The following is a 19,299-nucleotide window of genomic DNA, read 5'->3' on the forward strand; positions in this document are numbered from 1 at the left end:
CCAAACTGGGTCCTCAAGAATCCTTTAAGATTATTAGTATGGAGAACCCATTTCACTACAGGATACATCTCCAAACTGCAAAGAAAAACAATGTAGGTGAAATAAATTCCTCTCTTTTCCAAAAAATATACACAACTGTAATTAATAAGGAGCTCTAAAAATGTTGTGTGAAGAGCAGCTTGGATAAGCTCTTTTGTATTTCAGTCCACTATTAGATGGAAAGGCCATCTTTGCAGAGGCCACTTCAAGCCATGGGAATAGTCTTGCACTTGCAATCGGACTGCCTATGTCTAAATGTCATGTGTCTGAGTGCAGCTAGAGATGTAGGATGTCTGTGCTGAGTACTGGAGAGAGAACTTTGGTCTTAAACACGATGTGATGACTGGATACACTGTCCTCCAGAGATGTGCGTCTCATCACTGCAAAAGCAACTACGTGTCTCTCTCTGTGATGACTGCCTTCAATAACTTCCTTGCTTATGGTAAAAGGAAAGTGTTCATTAGTTATTTTGTTTTGTGCTTTTTTAATTACACAAGGCAACAAAAATACCATTTCTCCTTGAGCGAATCTACAATCTCTCCCTGGGAGTTTTATCTTTTCCTAACGCTGCTAAAATCAGACTCAGCAACATCCTGAAGTGAAACACATGATGAAAACAAAAATTGTAGTTTTCCTCTTTATCCTTAGAAATAAGTATGCATTACGTATATTTTAACTTCTGGGGATGAGAGACCATGTCACCATTTCTAACAATGCACAGAGGTAAAATAGATTTATCCAAAGAACGTCACTGGATCATAAAGAATGGGAACAACCAGAAAACTTCAGCTTACTAAAAGTTAATATGAAAGGAAAACAGGAGAACTTTAACAATATCATGTTTTCCCAGGATATTCAGGAAGGATGCCAGGGTATGTGATTATCAACCAAATTTCAGGGAACAGATCACACTAACACAATGATGCACACAGAACTGTTACCATAAGGGGTTTGGGGGTTTTTTTTTGGTTGCTTGCTCGTTCGCAGTTTGGGAGGAGAGAATGAAAAATTGTTAAGCTAAAACGGAGCCAGGGAATATAATTATGTAATACTTAGTAATCAGCATGGAGAATTATTATTTGATCAGGAAGGTATAAAATGGACTGCTTTTTTTTGAACACAGTTAACTAATATTGTTAAACTGGAAGAAATGACATTTATTTAGAGGAATGTGAAAAAAGCTCAAGAACTAACTCAGCTTTGTTTATAGCTTAAATAACATGGTATTTTAATGTTCTTTTTTAATGTAAGGCTTATGAGATCATAATTTGAGGTGGAAGTGGGAAGTTTATGGCCTGACCATCAAGGTAAACATATATAAATGTTATTAAGTCCAAAATGGAACACAATACCATTAGAGTACATCAGAGGCTACTGTCATTTGTTGAAAAACAAGCTGTGATTATTTCTTTCTTTCTGGATGCACAATACTTACACCAGTATTGTACATCAGGGCCAAAATATAGGTCACTAAAAGCTTTTTGCTTCATCTGGTAACAGTCATAGTCTTTAAGATTTTTTCCACTTAGGTTAATAAGCTTCATCTCAGGCCTTAAATAAAAAGCTTGAGCTTATTCTAGGGCATAATAAAGGAAAAAAATTGCAACATACTTGAGAGAAAAACAACATTTAAACAAAAATAAAATGGCCAATTAAGTTCTGAAAAGAGAGATCAATGTGAAATGTAGGTGCAGCACAAGAAAGGAGGACGATATGGGAGGCAGAATGAAAGCAATGGCCACCCAAGGGGGTTCCAATGGCTCAACAAGATCTCGTCATGGTTCTCTGTCCTTGGACAGGTTGTATCATGCAAAGTGTGAGCTCCACTGAAATAAAAAGGCTTATTTTATGAAAGAATTAAAAAATATTCTTCTCCGAAGTACATATCAGTATTTGAAAGCCTTTTAAATTGCTATTGAAGACAAAAGGACTTGGAAGAGAAGTATATTAAAAACCCCATTAGACTATACTTAAGAATAAAAGGTGGAAAATTATTCAGACTGGACCTTCATCTGTAAAAATTATGATAAAATTACACTGTTGCTAATACCAAAGTGTAAGACTGTTGTGACTGAACAAATAAACTACAAACCAGAAAAGTTAAATTTCAAGAACATTGTTTTGTATTTTCATACAAATCCTAACAATCCTGAGCAATTTGAAAGATGGTAATTTCTTGACTCAGTTTCTATTTTGCTTTGACATTTTATGCTGTGCGTGGCAGTTCTTTGGCTAATAAAAAAAGCTATTCTGTGCACTTTTGTCTACAGCTGATATTTTGTCTAGCAAATATTATGCTATAATCTCACAAAATATTCAAGGATTTATCACATACTGCTAATTTAAAGCAAGGCAAAGGAAAAGACTGGAAGTGATAGTATCAGTTTGTTTTTAGGAACTTAACTTCCACAATGCATCAGTTATACTGCAATATGTCTGTTTAAATATTAAGTTAGGAAATCTTGGCAAAGTGTTTCACTGCAGATAATTCCCAGCAAATATCAACGCTAAGTACAGGCATTTTACCTTAAAAAACCCTAAAGACTGTTTTAGCAACATCATCAGACAATTATAATTAAAGCTCACAATGCAAACATCTCTTACAGACTCCTGTATCAATTCTTTAAACAGAGAACAAGCATCTTAAATATGCAGTTATTTCTTTCAGAATTATTACTTCCAGATTGTCAAGGAAGACAATGATTTCATATCTAGATATTCACAAAAGGAAAATAAAGCCTGTTTCCAAGACAACCACATTCGTTTCCAGACCGCTAGATACTAAGAACATTCAAATGATTATATATCCCAGATGATGACACTTGAAAGACTTCCACGCATGTTCTTCTACTCAATTTATACCTAATGAAGCATTTCAAGTGTACATATATACCCAAGAGAGACTCGGTATTCTTATTTTTCCATTACTCATATTTCTAGATGCTCAATAGAGCCAAAACCTTAAACTAATAAAGTAACAAAGAAAAACTCAAGTATAAACAAAAAATTAATCCACTAATAGGCATCTTGTATTGATTTCCATGACACCACAAATAACCTTTCTGCTGAGGGTGCATGGAATTTTTTACTTTAATGAGCCTGTAGAAGAAATATGTGCTTGAATGAATTAAGTAAAAAGTCATGTGCAATATTTAATAAATGCACCAGAAGGTCATTAGTGTAAAACTCAGATCCATCTCTTAGGATAAACAGACAAAAGCTTCTCCATTTTTAAATGAATGAACTCTACATTACCTGTTCCAATACAATATATGGAATTTGGCAACAGAAAACACTGAGTCAAAGGCTCATTTTCTTGGCCAGTATTACCATGATCCTTCCAGTAATAGGGGAGAGATACAAGCCCTACATGAGTGCTTCTAGAGGCATTTAAAAGAGACAAACAAGGAGACATTGAAGTTTATCTACCTGCTTCTTCAACAAGGCACAAACATTTTGAGGTGAGCTCTTTATAGAGTACTATGTAGGAGACTGGCCATCAATAAAAGAAAGCCTACACACTGGTGGACTCATGAATAAAAAGTAAAAAAATATGGCCACATATATAAGGGTGTTACTTACCTGAGTATGACATTCAGTCCGGAACTTTTGAAAACACTACTCTGTAGAAATAACTCAGTGTATTTGGTCACAATCATTTGATTACCATTCAGTCCTTCTTGCTTTTAAATAGCAGCAATAGGACATCCCTATGAAAAGAAATGCATACTGATATAACTGACATTTTCCTTAAGACAACTAACAACATACTGGTTTATATTTGTAAACTCACTTTTTGGAAAGAGGGCTTGTTACTGCAATTAACATCTACTTCACAGTACTTAATAAAAGGCAAAAAAGATTAACTCACTAGTCTCTGTGCTAGATCCAGTGCAAATCTTTAAAGGTCTTGTTGCTACAGCAAAATATGTTACATGACGTTCAAGTTTTAGACCATGCATATGCTTCATATACACATAAAAGTACCTCTGTCTAATGAAATCAATTACATGCACAGTTTAAAAAGTCTTCCATGTCCTCCAAGCAATAGAATAAGTTAGAGCATTTCCTTCATCTTTAGTTTTATTGCTCTCAAAATTACAACAGAAAGTTCCTTACTCTGGTTTATTTTCCTAAAATATTATGATGTAACCTATGGAGCCACAAAGTCCTCTGAACTGCAGAGGACTGCAGAGTAACTGCAGACAAAAAAGGTCAGAGAAATTAGAAGTTCCCATTCCAAACATAATTCCAAAACTTATTCCAAAACTTCCAAAGTGCTTATTTTTTTAGCACTTTCTAAGTGCCTAAGCTGACAAATCTACGTAACTCACCAAGGGTTTTTAACTTGTAGATTTTTATACAATCTCTGAACTAATTCAGAAATAGCCACAGAAGTTAACTGAAGAAAACAAATGTGTAATCAGTATTCCAAAAGCTGCTAAAAAGGAGCATCCATTTTTACTGACATCAGAGCCATCAAATCTGAAACTCCCCAAAACTTCTGTAATCATCTGCAAGTCACTATTTATTCCTTTATCCAATGGTTCTGACATTTAAGAGGATTTTTATAGCATCTGTCACAATACAGCAAGTGAGAGCTGGGGCTGTCACAGAAGACTGGAGGGATTAAGCACAAAAGGAAAATGGAAAATTCAGTCACCTGCTGAATAACTTTCAAAATTCAATGAAGTACTGTAGAGACAGCTAATCTGAAAGCACTTCTGAAAAATTCCATTAAATATTCTATACTGTTCTTGGGGAGATCATATACGTATCAAATTCAAGCCTGAACGCATTCTACTGTAATCTCTATACAACAGATACTTCAAAATTAACTCACCTAAATCTTGCTCTATTCCTTCTTTTTTGTTTCTGCTATTGTTGGAGGTTTTCCAGTTATTAAAGGGGGTTTGCTTTTAATTAGCAAATGGTGGGGAAAACAGGGCAGGGGAGAAATACAAGTATGGAAATCAAATAAGTCGAAGAGCTTAGAGCTTTATGTACCTCACTTTGAAATGAATACTCAGTTAACAAAACCCTAAGATTTCACAGCAAAAATCCAGATTGTCTACTTATTCCTAAAAATTCTCTCCTTTTTCCCTGTGCAAACATAGGCTGTCTGGTCCCAAGCAAAAAAATACATGTTGAACTGGAATAAAAGTTAATTTACCTCAATACTTTAAAGGAAAAGAATGCAAAAACACCAGAGCCAGGAAAATACCAGGGCAACCTTCCAGAAATGCAGATGCACCACGTTCAGATTGGTCAAGCCAATTTAGTTCTGTGGTCTGGCTGCCAGCCTTGCAGGTGCCTCCACAGCCAAGTGCCATGGTCTTAGCTTAGAGCTAAACCATTAACATTTGTAGTAGAAGCACCCTGCCTGTAGAGAAGGTATCACGAATGGGAAGTGTCACATACTAGTTCTACTTGTGTGTCAAAAACTCCCAAGATAAACTACCTCTGCTCTAAGTGGTATCATTTGATCATTTTGGTATGGTACATCCACATCTGCTCAGCTGCTCTCTCCACACTAATATAACGATACTTTTATCATTAGCATCAATGTCAAACCACTGCACTGTCTGCTTATATTGCACTAAGAAACAAGTTCTTTTTCTACTGTACATGAGAAGAGTTTTCAAATTGACTATATAATAAGTTCTAGAAAATCTCTGCTTGCCATCTACTGATGATGTGAATAAATAAGGTTTCTACCAGTCAAGAGAATGCTAAAACTATTCAGGAGGTTTCCTTTTTGTTTCAGAATTTTTTAACACTAAAGAATTATCTCAACTGACATTTGCATGGCTTTAAAATTACTCTGGACTTACTTAAAGCAATGTAATACTATATGAACAATAAAAACTTGAATTATTTTTGAGCTGTTTATACATCTTAATGGATTTTGCTTGCTAGTCAATTAAAATATGGAAAAGAAAGTCTTGTGTAAATCTGCCCACAAGTAGGGTAGAACCTCATGAATCACACTGATTGGTAAATTATGGGGTCTTTGTGACCAGGGGTTTATTTTCATCTTGAAAGGGGGATGAATGTTAGAAAGCTTTGCTGTTCTGCACAATGTTTCACATGCCTTTGGAAAGAAGTAATTTGTGAAGTCACCAGTCCAGGGGAGAGCTTAGGCCAGCCCAACTAAATCTGTTCACTGATGTAGCGGAAACTTCTCCCGCTCACCTGTATCATGAAGATGCAGCACGTGAGCACAGCATGCAGATGCTGCAGGTCATTGCTCTGAGCACTGGCCCTGCATAGGAAGGCAACAGATTGTGAGGGTTCCTCTGCCATCTCAGTATGTGCATCATTTCTATCACAGAAAAGATGAGAAGTTCTTTACACCAAAACCCACTTGTGGGATGCTTGCTGATCTGTCCCTATGGGTTGGACATTGAAAGCATCTGCACAGGCTGGTCCCAGGGCCATGGCCAGGCACTACTTTGGTGCCCCAAGCATGCTGGGCTTCCCAGAGGATCTCTGATCTGCGGGCACATGCACTACAGTAAATTCAACCAAAATGTCCATTGGCTGCTATAGTGCAGGACTAGTCTTTACTACTGACTAGAAAACCAGAACAAAATGTAACTTACCTTCTTATGTCAAAACATAACAATTTAACATGAATTTTTAATTTCTTGAAAGATGAAAACAAGACCATACATCAATGGTGAGAACTGATGGGATCATTTGTATTCCACTGTATTTATTTATGAGAAAATACAACAGATCTCCTCATCTTCACTGAACTCTGCTATATTCACTATAGCAGTGATTTTACAAATAACAGCTTTGCAAAACACCTTCCTTTGCAGAACCCAGCTTGGTAATGCTTTATTTCATGAGGTGGGTAGAGAATTTCCTTGGGAAAGTTCTGCCACAACTTCTGTCAAAATTATCATACCTATTTGAAATATTTTTTGGAACCTATCTTCCTTCAACAATGCTGCCTACAATCTATCTTATCACAAAGGAAAATAAACAAAAAAAAGTCCCACTATACAGGAAAAAGGAAACCTTTGGCAAATAACTTGGCAAGATGTCAATGACAGAAGCATTACTGCAGCGAAAGCTTTAATCAACAAATGGGATATGCTAAATAGTACAAGGGGTCATGAGAACTTCATCTGACACAACAGAATTGAACATCTGAAGGTGAAAAAAAGAAAGACTAAGTCAAATAAAACAAAGTGTTCATTCACACCACAATTAAATCCACTGCACACTGCTGCATGCTTTCTGCTAGACTACTAAATAAATTCAAGTGAAACTGTTAGAAATCAATCTAGCTATTACATCCTAAAATTTTAATGCCATGAAAGACTGGAACTAAGTCTTTTGGATACCATGGAACTGATTTCGAAAGAAAAATCCACACAAACTCATACGTTTAATTTATTCCCACTTGTTACTGTGCATTAAAAGTGTGTATTTGTGCAAATAAGTACACAAATGATCCATTAAAAACAATACAATAAAAATTAATAATGATGTCGACAGCATTCACATCACACTGGTTTCCAAGCTCTTGCTAATTGCTGTAAAAGTTTTTCCATCCCAGTTACGCTCCACATTGTCTAGAACATTAATCCTCATTTCAACCACATATGCAATTCATACGGCTGACTTGTGCCTCAACATAAAAACAGATAAACCAAGCTAAAGTGTACTAAACATATTGTTGAAACATAAACACACCACCAACATCACACCTACACAGTTAGATTTATATATAAACTTAACAAATTATTAGGCAAAACCCAATACAGTATGGTTTTCAATTTTTTGAGACACAGTACTTTTGGATTGAAAACAAGTGATTAGATGTATTGCCTTAAGACACCAACCTGTGTCAGTGATGATGTACTTTCAGAGTGCTGAGTTAGCACTTGTACTTCAGTACCACTTAGCTGTGAATGATGATTTAGGTTACAACTGACTTTCAGAATGTAATTAGTTTTGCTTGAACATGAGAAACTTCGGGAATCTTCTCAGCTAATGTGAAAATTTTACTTTAAGTCAAATCTTTTCTCCACATTCTTTAACACAAAACAGCAAAAATCAAAAGGGTTTGTGACCAGATGAGGCCACAAACAACTGATCTAAAATCGTCCTGCTCTGAGTAGGGGATTTGAGAGGCCCTTTCCAGTCACGGTCTTCCAGGCCATCTCTGCTTTATTACTTTACTCATTAAAAAGCAAAGATTAGTCCACGCTACATTTTAATGACTACTCCCAAGTTAAAAATGTTTAAAATACAAATATCAGGTTCTTGATAAGACTTGACATTATGTTTTGAGGATTACCAGATTTAAGATTTTTCAAATGTTCCACTACTGAATATATCGTATTATATTAAAGAGTTTTCCCTCCAAAGTAATTGTTTAAAAATAATTAAACCAAATACAAAGTTCACTAAGACAGACAAGTTCACATCCTTCTGAGGTTAGTAGTAGAATATTGTCACCATCCAATAATCAGCTGATTTATTTATATTGTATTGGAACCCGAGCTTTTACAGAACACGTGTATGAGCTGGTTTCTATGCTATTCTTTCACAACAAACACAAAACTTCATTGGCAGCTATTTCTCAGAAAAGAAGGAGACTATTTATAATTTTCCTCACTAAATCAAAGTCATTGAATCTTTAGTCATACCATATGCAAGTGAAAAGAATAACAAAACTTCCTTTCCACTTGAAACACAATATACATTATGCAACAGTACCCTAAAAAATATCTGATCAAAATTGACAAGCAATACATCTTAATGGTTCACCGAATTAGGCTCATCAACAACAAAGCACAAATTAGAAATACTCTTAATACACAAACTGGCATTAAGCCACAGAAAAACAAAGTATATTTTCTGTCTGCTTGTCCTTGAGGTATTGTGTAAAATGATAGTAGCTCTAGTTTTTCCAGGGAACTCAGGAGTTCCTCTACATCCATCATCACCCAAGCAAGTTTAACCAGGCTTCTTCGTGTTTTTCTTCACCCACACAACACCCTCTCAGAGACACCACGCACAACAAAATTCCTAATGTCAGTCTCATCTGCTGTGGCCCACGACAGTTTAAACTTGGCCCACGGCATTTCAGAAGTGGGTCAGTAAAAGGGGATGAGAAAGTGTGCTTATCTTATCAATGCAAAGCATGAGTATGATCAACAGCTGAACTATGTTTTTAAGAGGACACTGAAAGGGCTAATAGCAGTAAATGTTCTCTTTGAATTGAATCAGAAATGTTAGTATTCAAATTTCCAGACCTATGATACAGAGTAACAAGACACATCTGACAATCCCTCCTGAGTAGAAAGACAGCAAGGGTGGGGTTTTTCATTTTATTTTCCTTCCAGGAATGTGTTTTCCACCTGCTCAGAGCAGAACATTCACAGTTGCTGCTGTACAGACATGGTGCCCATCTCTAACATGCAATTTCATTAAGGCCTAGAGAGTCTTCCTTTATTTTACCAGACACAACCAACAGAACAGCACTAGAGAGCTTGTTTCTTATAAGAGCTCAATCTCCACACAGGTTCCAGAGATGATGACTCTTGATTTGGAAAAAGTTCAACAAATCTAACGGTTGATGAGAATCTGATAACGCATGTGAGAAAGAAGCCAGAACAAAAGCAGCACTTGCACTTGACAGCAGAGGAGTCAGAGCTCTGTCTGCAGTAACGACTTAAAGCAGTGTCAGGGAACGTTTTGAGAAGGTACCACATCTCAGTCACCCACCCTGGGAACTTGGTGCCATGGTCCCTGGCACAGGCTTTGATCAAGGATAACCATCTTTCTGCGAAACAACTTGCAGGTTCTGCCAGTGAGCTGGCACAGATCAGGGACTGCTCCCAGCAGGCAGTTTGGATGTGGCCACCCTGCTTTGGAGCATAAGAATGTAACAATACGGAAATGGGTTGTGCCGTTGCCAATTGCAAAGGAGCCCCAGGCACATCCGATTCAGCAAGCTCTGCAAGAGGTGTATTCCCAAGCCAAATCCTCATTTCATACACTGCTTGCTTTTGGCTTAGTATCTCCTCTGTGATGTGTAGTTTTTGTATCGGGATAATTTTTTCCAAAACCTTATCACACAGTCTATGAAGACTCCAGGTGGCACAGTACACCATTTGAAAGGGATGGGATTTATCAATATGTTGTCAAGCAGAATTAATACAAAGGTTTGCTTCAATGTAAACAGATAAATGGTTACGTTCTTCAACTGCAAAATTCAGACTCCTTTTTCTTAACCAAATACTCTTAACACATGAATGACTTTACCTTCATACTTCAGTAAAAAAGCTGAAAGGAACTTGGACTTCACCTACAGCTGCTGTCCCCTGAGAATGCTGTCCAGCACACTTGCAATTTCAGAAGAACCCACTGAAATCACCATATCATTCTACCATGCTTTGCTGCAGGGTCATTAAACACTCAGTGAAGTAGATGGTGCCAAACCCCTGAAATACACTATACATGTATGCTGCACACTTCTAGATGCATGAATACAGAAAAAAACAATTTCAGTGGGTTGGAAGTAGTTAACATCTAGAAAATTAAGCTTGTGAAACACCTGTTAACACTGGATAGTCAATACTAATCAATGCTACAGAAAATGTCCTTAAGAGAAGCTAGTTTGTTGTAATGCCAAACGATGACAGAAACACTTCTTCCTGAAAATGATGCAAATAAAACAAAGTTTAGAATACAAAATTTCCTAGGAAGAGCTGATGAAATCCAAACTACAGAACCCAAATACAATTTAAAGAAGGACTCTCCCAGGAAACATGCAGGAATGCACAGACACTGGTACAGATGGCTTTTTTCACAATTAATCCTCCAGGGCTTAAATGGCATCCCCAGATTTTCACAGGCTTCCCACCAGCCACAAGAAACTAGTCTGCGTTATTTTTAAAGTTGAGGAGGTGTAATATGTATGTTTGTGTGTGTGTGTATAGATAGATAGATGGATATATCTATACACATACAGATATATATATATATATATATATATCAGATCTTCTATCACCAGAAACATAAAACTAAACCTTTTAGAACAACACACACAAGTGGTTGTGTGTGAAAAATCAACAACTCATTAGTCATATCAGGAATATTGCTGGCACAATGGATTCATACAGACGAAAGGTGTCAGGGCTGAAAAGGTGACATCCATCACCTCAGTCCAGGGTCTGCTGGTCTAACCATTTACCAATTAACAAAATAGTCTTCTACTGCAGATGTCTACAGAGGCCAAGACAGGCCAAGACACGACACCAGATGCTAAAAAGATGCCCGTTTAAAGTTTGGAGATAGCCCCGGGACATCTAACCACTGGATAATTGTCTTTTCAAAATTTAGAAAAAACAAACAACAGAATATCCTTACCAAGATTCCCTTGTCTATTCTCACTGCACAGCTTCTTAGTTCCTTCTAGCACTTACAACTAGGACATCTGTTTTTCACTATGTGTAAAAGTTTTATAAGGACTTGACCTATTGCAAGCCATTGAGACTTCAGCTTCTCAGTCTTTCTCATTACACCCTTTCAGCAATTCCTATATAGACACCTTTCCACCTTCCACTGAGAAGCTCCCTGAGTCCTAAAAGATTTCTGGGTCATGCTCTATTCAACTGAAATACTGCTCTACACAAAACTTTGAAGAACAAAGGCACTTTACCTTACATACTAGCATTTTTGCAGCCCTGAGGTTTAATGCATCAGCAGGAAACAAACCTTTAAACAGCTCCATTATAAAATATAAATATTTAATAGTTTATAGCATAGGTTGTTCTTGTTGAGGAAAACAAAGACAATCCCAGGCAAACTGCCATCAAGGCTTCTAAAAACAAAGGTGTACCACAACTATTTTCCTCTATCTGGTCAAGTCTGGGAAACTAGTCTGCTACTGAGGAGTGGCATCTGCTGGCCGACAGGCAATCCACAAAAATCAGATTCACGGATACAATTAAAAAGGAAAAAAAAAAAGCCAAATCAGAGTTCACATTATTCACCAAACAACTTTCCATCCTGACTGATAGGATGATGTTTTTCTCAACAATGTAACTCTTTTCAATTATGCTGATGGTACTGAATTGCCCATGAACCAGAATGACATCGCTAGTGCTGCCTATAAGATTTCTTTTCACTAGTCAATCAGCAACAGAAGTGAAGGACAAAATACATGTTTGTTATTTAATTAAAACCATTCACATCATGGACCTCTTAAATAAATCCTTACTATGACTCACTGTAATGGGTGCTAAATAGCTTGCTAGGGTACTTCACTGCGAACAATCAACTGAGTTTAAAAATTTAAGAGGCCCAGAAAACAACTGAATATCATGATTTGCTGTATGCCTTAAAATTAATTCCAAGCATTAAATGAAATTTACACTACTGTAAATGAAGTAAATACACAGAACACGTCACTGAACATGAACCAAAATATCCTTAATTTTAGAGCAACCTGCTTGTACTACAGCCTAAAGCTGACCTACACTTTCCATTAGGTGTTATTCCTGGAACTGTGGCAATCTATAACTTTTTGGCTTAAAATATCATAGTGGATGACTAACACATGCCATTCTGAAAGGGACAGAAAAAACAGAGACTCAGTTTAAATGTTTTACCCATGACCAAGAACAAGAGCAGGAATAAATAATATTTTATACTATATTTTCACTTACAAAGAAAATTTCCTACTCTACCATGCTATATCAAGATACTTTGCAACAGCATCTAAAATGTGGCATTACTAACAATATAGTTTTTCATTTGGTGAAAAAAAAAAAAAAAGGCATATTGGGCTATTACTATACACTTCCAAAAATATAATCGCTTTAAAACTCAATAGATCCATTATGGGAAAAAAAATACAATTTTAAAAAAGAGAGGTTTGTATTTACATACCAAGACTCCATCTGCTCTGGGTGTACTCTCCTGGGGGCAATTGCGGCTGATGAGAATTTTGCAATGACTCCCCTCAGCTGTCAGGTTAGTCAGATGAAATCAGAGCAGAAAGCTACTGTGGTAATGATTTCCCTTCTTCATACCATAGTAGCAACCAAAGGTGTGCTTTAATGTCAGGTATGTCATAATATATGACATCTGACATCAGATCTGCACCTAAAGGGAACATTTGGTTATCCAACTACCATTATCCAATATTGATTAAAACACCAACAATCATTCAATTGCTAGATTTTCAGAAATTAAAAGAGTCTGCTGTTAGTAAACACAAGTCATGCTCATAGAAAGACTCAGCCCTGGTGTTCTCATCACTCCACTGAGCACCTGGTCACAGCACTTCCCAAGTCCCTCTCAGCCCCACGACATTAGAAGCCTACAGGTGGAAACCAAGGAGCTGCAGCACATGCAGTGTGGAGTCCAAGCCATAGCCTAGGCACGAAGGGTATTTCCTTGGGCCAAGAACGCTTCTTGGAAAACTTACATCACTGACCTAGATTAAAAGATAAGAACTTGGAAAGAAAGACTGCTATGGAGTAAAATAAAGAACAAAATATGTTAGAACTATATATCTATTAAGAAGTAGAGGAAGAAGAAAGTATTTAAGGTGATAATGTGCCAGAAAAAAAAGCCTGAAGAGGAGCAAATGAAGCAAACCTATCATGTTGGACTGTTTAACCACAAGATTATGAGAAAAACACTTTGAAGGGCTCCAAAAACTTTCCAACTGCAGGAAAAAGGGAACTTTTACCATGCTAACATCTGTTGAAAAATGCAGATTCACAGAATCACAGAATTGTTAGGGTTGTAAGGGACCTCTGGAGTTCAGCTCATCCATCGCCCCTGCCAAGGCAGGGTCAGCTAGAGCAGCTTACACAGGAATGTGTGCAGGTGGGTTTTGAATGTCTCCTGAAAGGGAAACTCCATAACCTTCACACACCAGCAGTCTATAAAGTTCCTAGAGTGTGATAATGATATTTTTTAATTATTTAAATATGTGAAGGCTACTGCATGGTATGTATCTTGGGCTGGTTCTCCATGGCAGGGCTGACTCATCTACAAATCTAATTGTGAAAAGCAATTTGAGTAAAAATCATTACGAAATGAGAGATCAGCATTCTAAAAAAGGAAATACGAAAGAGACTATAAAACACCTCTTTGAAGAGAGATCAGATATATTTCTCCAATAGAGAAAAAAACAAAATAGGCTTCAGAAAATCAAACTTCAGCACCACTGGGGAACCAGAAGTGCCAGGGCAACTCTCTGAGGAATAACACAGTGTTGTAGGTGTCCTTTTCCTCACATTATGAGAATATTATGACTAAACCAGGTGGAAACCACAGCAAAGTTTTTTAATTGAAAACCATTCTCAAAATCTGCAGCAGTAAGTTAAAAATTCTCAATATGTATTTCAATCAATAATTTAACAATAATTGAATCTGTGAGAATTATAGTTTATATTAGAAAATTCAATATCCTACTTGTTTCTAGTATAGGAATGAGACTTCTCTATTTAAGTATTTGCTGCCATCATGTGTACACTTCAAAAACTGCAAACGCACGAACAATACTCTTACAGAGTCAAAAATCAGCTATGAGTACACATAAGGGCATTACAGGCTTCAGTCAGAAGGTGATGAAGTATCAAGGATCACTAATGTAATTATAACATCAATTCAATTACGAAGACCACATACTTCCACTATGTAATCAAAAGAAGCAAGAAACTCATTATAAGTAAATGGTATTTGGTGGCCCACAAAAAATAAACCAATTGCGCTGGTTCATTCCATGCAGATATCAAAACTACCAAAACAATTCAATACCTTCAGCCATGACATCTCCAAAACAGCAGTAGTGATGGGGACTTAAACCCTTCCACCAGGCTTCCTATGGTTCAGGAAGGAAAAAAAAAGAAAAGAAATAAAAAATAGAACATTGCAGTGACCTAATGTTCATTTCCTATAAATTAGGAAATAGAATAGTTCAGCAAGAAGAAAAAAAATACTATGAAATCACATAAAACTAGTTTATCAATTTTACATCATTCAGTAATTCCCACAGAGCAAGGGAAGATGCATCTACATTTTAAGGGTCTGTTGTTAGCCAGTCTTGAAATACGTGTGCAAGATCAATTTAGAACATATTCTACCAATGTAGCTGGTTACTGCAGTGAGGAAAAAAGTGCATCATGCTCTCTTTCACCTCAGACTCTCTTTCACTAATATCCCTGAAACAACAAAAAGCAGCATATTAACAGGACTCAAAACTCCCCACGTATCAGTAAGCCTAAAATTCTACACTCAGTAACTCTGCCTCTAGTATCGCTTCTAACTTGTTCATTAGAGAATACCTCATTACTTAACATTACTTCTGGAACTGACCTTTAAAAGCTATAAATTCAAACATTTTAGCAGATACTATGATTAAATATGTTTTCCAAATTATATCCTTCAAAAATGTAGTTTGAAATTGAGACACAGAAACAGAAAAATACTTCAGGAGAAATTTTCTGCTCGATGGATTGCCAGGAGTGAGCTGCATAAACAGCAGGATATCACTTAGAAGATCTATGTGGTAAATACAGTCAGCTTCAGCCTTAAAACAGCCAAAGCTCTCAGCATTACAGAAGACAGGTAAAACAACATGAAGATTGATAAAGATGCTGCTAAATACAAGATTATGAAGCCAAAATGTGAGACTCAACTTCTTGCAAAAAAACTATCTCAGATTAAATGACTGAATATTGAACTAAATAAAAACCCTTTCACCCCTCAATGTGTACTCATCAGTATGCCCTAAGTATAGCTGTATATAAACAAATCTGGGGCTTTAAAAATCCTCCAATATGCAGAACTCTACTTGTTCAGACACCTCACATTATGCTGAAAAAAAGAAAAAAAAAACAGTTTCCAAACAATTATTCAGATGTGCTGCAGCTGCCATTTTAACTTGCAGAAAATATCAATTTTGTGTCTACACAGGACAGAAAGGTACATCTATACAGTACACGCAATTACAGCACTCATAATATTATTGCAGTAATTACAAAATGTGGTACTTGACAGCACTTGTACAAAGTTGGCAGTGTTTATAGTGTTGATACTGGAAATGCACTGACAACATAGTAAAACCTACCATGCTTACAAAACACTACATGCTGACAATATTCACACAAGTAGCAAACAAATGCTAGAAGGAAGGTGTCGATAAAATACAAACAAGCAGAAATCCTTATAAATTTGCAATTTCAATTTGTATTCAGTTTGTCTGTTTGACCCACTACATTGTCTTAAAATGCAACAAAATTCAAACCTTGATATCTTCATCTGAAAACCTAGCCTGATAAGGTTCTCTCAATTCTACTGTATAGTACTTTAAATACTAAAAATAGACTGTGCTGTAACACTGTGGGCAAAACAATCAGAATACCCATCTTCTCCTCTTTCTTTTTTTTTTATCTACATGTAAGAGGAAGCAAGAAATCTAACAAGACCCATACTTGCACACATACAACTTATAGACAACTTTTTAAGACACCCATTTTCTTTCTGTAACCTGTATCAAGTTAAAGTATTTGAAATGGCTGTCAAGCAATACTGAAAAAGAGGAAGCATGCTAATTTGCAGCAAATATGATAAACTGTTAAATTCAAAGAGTACTCAGGGATTTGAATGCACAAAATAACAGATTTCTGATCACTGCAGCTCTAACTTGAAAAAATCCAGAGGCCCTGAGAATTATGTGCCATTACGTATATAATTTATACATAATAAAGGTTTTTGATTCCCTAAGTTTCAAACACATATACAAGTACAACAGAATGTTACCCAGTGTGGATATGCACATGTGGCTCATATGGCTTGGACAGAATTTTATACCACCACTAGATGGAAACCTGAATTACCTTTTAAACTGACAATTCTGTAAATGCTCCATTGCTGGCTCTCCTTCTACTGTGTCTGGTTATTTTCTCATTTAGAGATCTAATCACGTGCTGGCTGTCACTGACCTGTACTCATTAGGAAGGTATCCATGGAGCAGAAATACACAAAACTTCTACAGTATCTTCAACTCTGAGAGCATTAACAGAAATATGCCCTGCTCAGTTCCCAGGCCAGTGCACTCAGTGTAATAACCTGTTGCACACATTATTTACCCCACTTCTACAGCAATTTAAACTTCTCATTCTAAGTTACAACTAATAAGAATTGCTGTAGTCTGACAAGAAATTTCAGTAGGGATTCACTTAATAACACATCATATTAACAACATCAAAGGCACGTTACCAAAGCATCTGAAATTTATAAACCTATTTGCACATCATGTATTTATACGAAATTTCATCACTTCGATGGAGTTTACTGTGCAATGTAACTGAGGTGACTGGCACATACAAGTGACTGGCATTACTGCCTGATGTGACTCCTATGACTCAGATGTTATTTCCTGCTGTGTCCAAACAATTGTAAATAAAGACTTCAACTGGCAGACAAGCACAATTAATAAGACAGCCATCTGACTAGCTACATGCAATCATAGATATGATAACACAGAGATAATTGGCATAGTAACATAACAGAAGCACTGAGAGTACTGATGCCACATCATGTAAGATTTTGAATTTGGAAAATACAGTAAAGGTCTAAACCCAGTATGTACACGGAAAAAAAAAAACCAACCCACCAAGGAATCACCGACCTTAGCAGTAGAGAGTTGAACCTGAAAGAGAATGACACTGTTTTCCAGGTGAGAAGTACCAAATGCCCCTTCCTGAGACAGGAGTGCACCATGCACAAGCCAGAGGGTATCCACCAGGCTACCCCAAGTCTCCCCACATGAGAAAGCTCCCAGACTGCCTGGATTCTCCACGGAAGAGAAGTGAACACCAGCTCCTGCTTCTAAATCCAAATTTGAAAGAGCACTGAAAGGATGGAAGTAATGCCATAATATGAAAAAGATATCAGGAGAAAATTCTTTACAGAGAGAGTAATCAGGCATTGGAATGGGCTGCCCAGAGAGGTGGTGGATTCACCATCCCTGGAGATTTTTAAATGCAGATTGGACGTGGCACTGAGTGCCATGATCTAGTAAATGGACTGGATTTGGACCAAGGGTTGGACTCGATGATCTCGGAGGTCTTTTCCAACCCAATTGATTCTATGATTCTATGATTCTATGATTATTACTGTGAAACTTTGCAATAGGAATCCACATGTTCAACCTTTGCTTTTATTTCTTTGGTCAAAGGACAATTGCACATGAACACTGGTTCAGGAAACTCTCCAAATCACGCGTCACCATGACAAAATTGCATCTTACGCAAAGGCAGACTTCAAATCTTACAGCAAAGCAGGCCGCCAGGAACACTAGGTCAGAGCAGCAGGCTGCTTTCTCTTTCTACATGCTCTTCAATTTATCAGCCACAACTCCATGGCTCTCAGAAAAGCGTGAAATTCTTTCCTGCCTTTTGATAAATATCAAAGAAAATAGAGGGAACTGTCTCTAATTTATTTCTTACAAATCAATAACCAGTGAAGACCCTAAGTGGGGACTAAATACATAAGGCTCAGTAGGAATTCACTCTTAATAAGAAGGTTTTGGTTCAGATAGTCATAAAAATCACTAAAAGCAAATTCTGGTATCCAGGAATGTTAAAATGAAATACTACTCTTAAATCCCATTTCACAACTTTTGTTATAGTCATAAAATGGCAAAAAACTTAAAGACATATTATACTTCAAAAAAATGTACTCCTTTGTCAGGTAAAGAAAACATCACGTATATAATCTACTTCACTGAAATTGAGAGCATAATACACAAAGTCAGCAGCAGTTTTAGACTTTTGCAACCTATATTATTTGGCAAAAGACAGCACAAAAAGCAACCCACACATCCCGTTCCCATCTCACTGTGACTTCAGTACTGGCCACAGCTTCTTCTTCCATGCTCTCTGACTATTTGCTCTTCAAACTCTCCCGTCAACATTTTGACATATTTTTCAGTGTCAGAAGCTTAAAAATAAAGTGGAGGGAAGATCATACTAGCCCAAAGAATTGAGAGGCAAAAAGTTCTGTAAGCGTATCCACTCACAAGCAGAAAAAGATACATCAGAACACTATGTCCTGAGAAATATCACGGCAGCACCCCCCAATCATCCCAGCAAACTAAGTACTGCAAGGGACCTGGTTAACTGAAAATAAATTTGATGAAAGACTATTATTTGTATCGCATCAAATATTATACTGATTCCAAAAAATTAGTCACTCTTGAGAGGCTAC

The 19,299-nt window shown here is 36.8% G+C and overlaps 1 protein-coding gene across 3 annotated transcripts in view; it reads right to left on the bottom strand.

The window, feature by feature from the left end:
- The window catches only part of SDHAF3 (succinate dehydrogenase complex assembly factor 3), a 32,691-nt gene that overhangs the window by 8,481 nt on the left and 4,911 nt on the right, over positions 1-19,299 (bottom strand). Inside the window, exons 1-2 of one of the 3 annotated variants that reach the window (XR_001921028.2) lie at positions 6,235-6,304; positions 3,622-3,749 (exon numbers count right to left, since the gene is read on the bottom strand). The exons of 1 other annotated variant lie outside the window; for it this stretch is intronic. The gene's annotated coding sequence lies outside the window, so the exon portion shown is untranslated. Of the gene's footprint in view, positions 1-3,621; positions 3,750-6,234; positions 6,305-19,299 lie in introns of those variants that run through there. One more of the 3 variants, XR_001921027.1, reaches the window with a different exon arrangement.

Source organism: Manacus vitellinus, unplaced genomic scaffold (genome assembly GCF_001715985.3).
Source record: "Manacus vitellinus isolate BGI_N305 unplaced genomic scaffold, ASM171598v3 scaffold_3_pilon, whole genome shotgun sequence".
Taxonomy (NCBI): domain Eukaryota; kingdom Metazoa; phylum Chordata; class Aves; order Passeriformes; family Pipridae; genus Manacus; species Manacus vitellinus.